The sequence below is a fragment of the Pinus tabuliformis genome, chromosome J (assembly GCF_031772625.1).
Source record: "Pinus tabuliformis cultivar Carrire ecotype Pingquan chromosome J, CPIR1, whole genome shotgun sequence".
Lineage (NCBI taxonomy): Eukaryota > Viridiplantae > Streptophyta > Pinopsida > Pinales > Pinaceae > Pinus > Pinus tabuliformis.
The window spans coordinates 240,102,547-240,108,379 of NC_142295.1; positions in this window are offsets into that span (position 1 = coordinate 240,102,547).

Genomic DNA, 5,833 nt, shown 5'->3' on the forward strand with positions numbered 1-5,833 from the left:
ACCCATTTAGAATATCTGAGAGGCACTATAATTTTGGCTGCCAACAACTTCTTAATTTCTTTCTCGACCAGAGGAAGGAGCATAGGGTTCATTGAAAGGAATAGTGCCTTTTTCAAGCGGAATTTTATGCTGTATTATACTCCTGTCATAGGTTTTCAGATCATTGTACTCCCAAGCGAACACATCAGCAAATTGCCTCATTAATTTGCAATATTCAGCATTCTGATCAGCAGATAGCTTAGTGGACAAATTTATGAATTTGGGCTAACCTGGACCTCCTATATCATGCTTGCAGACTTGAGACTGATCTTCTTTTTGGGCAGCTCTGTAAGGCACATCATTGTGGTCAAACAATTTCTCCAGAGGAATTAGACCCTTAGGAATATGGTTACTAGGAAGCTGGACTATGCTATTCTTGCCAATTTTATTTCTAAGCTGGGACTTGGGATCTTCTAACAAAGCATCATCGTTTTGGTCAATTTGCATTTCAGAGAACTCATCAATGACTTGAAGGAACCTACTTAACTCATTATCATCATCAAAAACCTTCCAATGGTGGACATTATCAGGCACAGAGGGTCTATACTTCATTTGTACCTCATAAACTAGTTTGGGAGGCGATGGAGGGATGAACAAACTAGCAGAGACATCAAGGGAATCAGCAAGCTGATTTTGGGCTCTAGGAATATATGAAATGCAGAAAAAATCAAAGAACTCTTTGACTCTCCATACCTCATCTCTATAAGCTTTTAGCCTTGGGTGCTTTGCTTGGAACGTTCTGTTTACTTGCTGAATTATCAGATCAGCATCTCCAAAAACCTTCAGATTTTTAATTCCTCTATCTTTGGCTTCATAAAGACCCAGCAGCAGTGCTTCATATTCTGCTACGTTGTTTGTCACCTGAAAAACCAGCTTTAGAGATAACTGAACTGTTTCTTGCTGTGGAGACACTAGCACCACCCCTGCTCCTGCAGTCTCCTTGGTACATGCTCCATCAAAAAACATTTCCCAAATCTGACCACCCATGTCATGTTCAGCCTGAGCTGCCGGTTTCCGGATATGCAATGCAGCCTTCTGAGATTCTTCTATTTGGAGGATGCAAGCCCCAAAATCAGTGTCCACTGCATATATGGGATGGTTTGTAGGATTCTTCTCATCACTAATAACATATGCCAGCTGTGCTTCTCTATATAACCTCCTGCTTTCTCCTCCAAACACTGGGACAGTTGCATAAGACAGATCATTCTGTAATGTCCCTCCTAGTCTCTTAATCCACCCTCTAGACAACAGCATACCAAACTTAGGAGGAACATCAGCCACCACTATATCCATCATCATACTTTTCATGGGCAGCTGGGTTAAGGTAATAGCCAGATCCTTAATTAATCCAAGGCATTTTACCTTCCTTGAATCAAACGAGAACAAATCATGATAAGGTTTAGTGATATCAAGGCCTAACCCTTCCATGACGGTTTTTGGCATTAGATTGTGGCTAGCCCCTGTGTCTAGCAGGCAATTGTGGAGGATTTTATCATGGATAGTTAATGAAACATAAAAAGATGGAGAAGTATCATCTGTAGGTTCAATCATAGGGCTAAGAACAATAGCAGGTTTGTCGTCTTGCAAATTGATAGAGTCAATGGAGGGTTGGTTAGGCTCTAGCTCGAGGGCTTTAAAGATGGTCTTCCTAAACAATTCACTCTTCACCAACTCAGCAATAGGCATAGCTATTTTCAATTTCTGAATTTCTGACTCAAAACTAAAAGAAGAGGCTACTTTATCAGCAGTTTTTACCTCTTGAACTGGAGCTCTGAGGGTGACAGGATCAGCTGCTGGTCTTCTTTGCCTGCTATTTTGTGGCACTGTTCGAGCAGCTGCTTCTTGCGCAGTATTTTCTTTGACATTCTTTGCATTGGATCTTAGATTATATCTTTGCTGCTGTTCATCAGATTGCAGAACAGCACCACTGTCCCACCTCTGGCTGTTTTGCCCTTGCAGCAATGACTCTTCATACTCGGCCAATGTTAAAAATGCAGCATTCCCTTTATCCTCCAAGCAGTGAATTTCATCCTCGTCTTCTTCGGATCGTTCACCCTCCATGACTGCATTCTGAAAGGGAGCTTTTACTTTATGATCTTCTCTTGCTTCTTCACCCCTTTACATAATCTGCAGCTGTTCATTTGCTTTTCTGAAGGGGTTTGGATTTCTTGGGACAAATGTGTTTTGCTGCCTTGTTTTGCCTGAGGTCTGATTAACCTTTAACTTAGAAATTTCAGCAGCCAATGACTCTATCATTTTGGTCATTTTGTCTAACTTAGGCTCGGAAGTTGATGCAGTGGAAGAAGAAGCCTCAGCTCTAGGCCTTCTTCTGTCACCTTGACTCTTTAACTTTTCTGCTGTCATAATATTTGATTCCACCTCCAAGGCTGCCTCTTGCATATCACCCAGCGTAACACATCGTCTTTCTCTCAACAATAAGCAAAAGTCAGAATCAAAAGCATTGGCATATGTGAGTTTGGCAGCAGTAGGGGTAGGCTTTACCTCAGCTGGTATTTTACTATACATTCTATTAAATCTTTTATTGAAGTCAGGCAAAGACTCACCCTTTTCTCTTTTCAAGTTTCCAAACTCTGTATGATAATACAACAAGTCCTTCTTATCTCCCCATTGCTTCAAAAATGCTTCATCTAATGCTTCTATATCTGTTATAGATCTCTGGGGTAGTTCTCTAAACCACTTCCTAGCCTCTCCATCAAGACTTTGGACAAAAACTCTCATCCATACATCGTTCTCACTTATGTCTAAATTATCAGCATAACTATAAAAAGCTTCAAGATGTTCTTCTGCTGTAACTCCTTCTGTTCCAGTAAATTTGGGCATATATTTTTGATATTCTCCTGTAGGCATGGCATTTAAAGGTGTAGGCAATATCAAAGGTCCATATCTAGCAGCAACAATCCTTTCAATCCTAGTAGGTGCTTGCTGTCCTGCCATGTTTGGAATATGCGGAAGAATACTAACAGATGGAGCAGTAGGAGATAATGTAATGGATAGGAATGATATTGGGATGTTTTGGACAGTATGGGAAACTTTCTTCAGACTCAGCTTCAAAGGGGAATTAAATGGAGAAGGAGCTCTATGAGTCTCTGTAGGTATTTCTTCCTTAACAGTACTAGGCTCTAAATCTTCAAACTGTGTATCTTCAACTAAAAACTCCTCATACAGAGACAAATTAGATTTCTTGGGCTTACCTGATCCTGATGCTCCTTTCTGCGATGTTTTCTTCGAGTTAACTATCTTTTCAGGGTCAGGCACTGGAACAACTGAAGACTTCTGCGGATTTCTTCTAGTATGCCTCACAAACTGCGCCAGAACTTCAATGTGGAGTCGCCAAAGGATGGCCTTCCTCCAGTGGAGTCGCCAGACAGATGATTACAACCAAAATCTGTGTTCAAACCTTGTCTGTCATCAAAGTTTGAAGCTGTGTCGTCTCCCAGGGAAGTTGAGCTTCGATTCTCCTCTCCCCGGCAACGACGCCAATTAATGTTATCACCCCAAGAAACTCACCTAGGTTGTAAATCAGTGATGCTCAGGAACATTAAAAATTCAACAGTTTTGTTGGATAAAATGATGGATAAATGGAAGATGTGCAGCACCTTTAAGCCAGATAACCACTCCTACTATGATTTACCCCAGACATGGGTGAAGACCCCCAGACTACAAGGCTTTCAACCACCAACTACTCACAGCTTAAAGTTAAGGTGATGATGGAGAAGACTGATTGCACCAGCAGATGCACAGAGCTCTGCGATGGCCAGCTGCAATCAGTTAGAGGATCAGCACAACTATTATTCAATAGGCAGTGAGGATGACAACTCTCTGCTATTTGAACAATAGCAACCTGCAAACAAGTTTCAATAAACTACTAAATTTTAACATAGAGGTGGGATGACAGCCCCTCCGATGCCAAAAATTCACAGCACATCAAATAAATGCAAGCAGGCGCAGTCTAGAACAAGAAGAAGAAGTGGAAAGTGAGCAGGTGATAGCAAAAGAAGCTTGTATTAATAGAAATCAAGACCAGAAGCTGCAGGTCTCATAGTATTTACAGTCTCCAGAAGTTAAAAGGCTACAATAAGCTCTCATTCATCAAACACTCATCCATCCATTACATCTCTGTTCTGGGTATATATACTGTTACAATACAAAATATCTTTGCTGAACAATGCGTGGAGGAGCCTATAAATGCCCACCAACCATATTTACATTCAAGAATGGGCCTCTGGTACAAATCTGGCAGTGCTTTGAATAGGTTTGTCCCTCTCTGGTGCTCTGCGATCCTTCTAGGGCAGGTGAGACGAAGTATGGGCAAATCCCATAACCACTGAATGCTTTGACTGGATCTGTGGCGTCCTATTTCCTCCTCGGCCATACTGCTGATTAAATGCTGCTGTTGAATTATTGAACGGCTCTAATATGACTGCCTGGCTTGGCGACACTGAAACACTGCTACACTGTTCATTCCCGCCCACAATGCTTCATCTGGACTTGAAAGTCCCAACCACGGGTCAATCATGACTGATAAATGTTGATCTGTTTTGGGCACATCTTCTTTCCTGCTAGGCCATACTGTCGATTGAAGACAGCTGCCTACTGCGCTGTACTGCTGCATGCTTGCATTAATCATTTCCGCGCCATTTATAAATACTGCCCACCTTACTATTTTTTAAATGTCAAAGGCCCTCACACATATATCTTTTCTATCGGGTCCGCCCCTTGTATTTTTATATTTCATTAAACATAGAAAATGCGCCCAAAATCATTAAAAGTGGCTTAAGCGCGGATTTGAAATTTATAAAAAGGACCTCAGTACACCCATCAGATCTGACCCATCGCATCGGCAGATAACTGAAGGTAAAGACCTTGTCCACTTTGGCATCCCGACAGCGAAATGCCAATGCGATATCAGCGAACATTGCGGATCCGAAAACACTATAGAAGACAACGCTGTATGGTTGCCGGGCCCAGCCCATCGGCGGTCACTCATATATGCACAGGCCATGCTCCATTGAAATGCCGATAGCGATATGCCGATGCGATATCGGCGATCGCTCATCGGTGATACCACATCACTGCCGCTGCCGCCCCCCGATGCGATAAGACCCGCCGATCTACCTCCTCCGATTGCGACCCGCCGATGCGATCTGGACCGATGATCGGCCGGATCAAACGGCTGTCGCTCATTTGAACTGCTAGGCCTGCGATTTTAAATTTTTGCTTGTCTCGGAGTGTTTCAGGCCTCCCGATAGATCATTTTGGCCCAACAATGAGGATTTTGACAGCATCAATGGTTCCTTCGGGATGATTATGAAGGTATTTGCAGCCTTCGAGAGTGTTTAAATTCATTTTTTATGCCTTTTGCATAGCAGCGCTAACAGTATGAATTTGTTTTGGGTTGTGGTTTTAAATAATCGCATTTCTGGGCATTTCTGTTTCGATTTATTTCAACTTTAGGGGGTATTTGTACCTTATGACCATGTCGCCCCAACTTTGATTTCAAAAAACAGAGTTTCAGAACCTGGTTTTGTAAACTTATATATTTTACAGATTTGCTGCTGCTGCTTGGTGGTTTGTCTCACTACATTTTTTTGTAGCTGTGATTTACCTGGTAATCTCTTTTTATGAAACCAGTTTGTTGTATAAACTTGGAATTATTATTTTAAAGTATCAATAGTTAATACATTGATAGTTTAATAAACTTGTGACTGCTTGTTTGATAGTTTAATAGCTAGCAGCTTGTTTTGTGACTGCTAACCATTGTTCAAATTTCCCA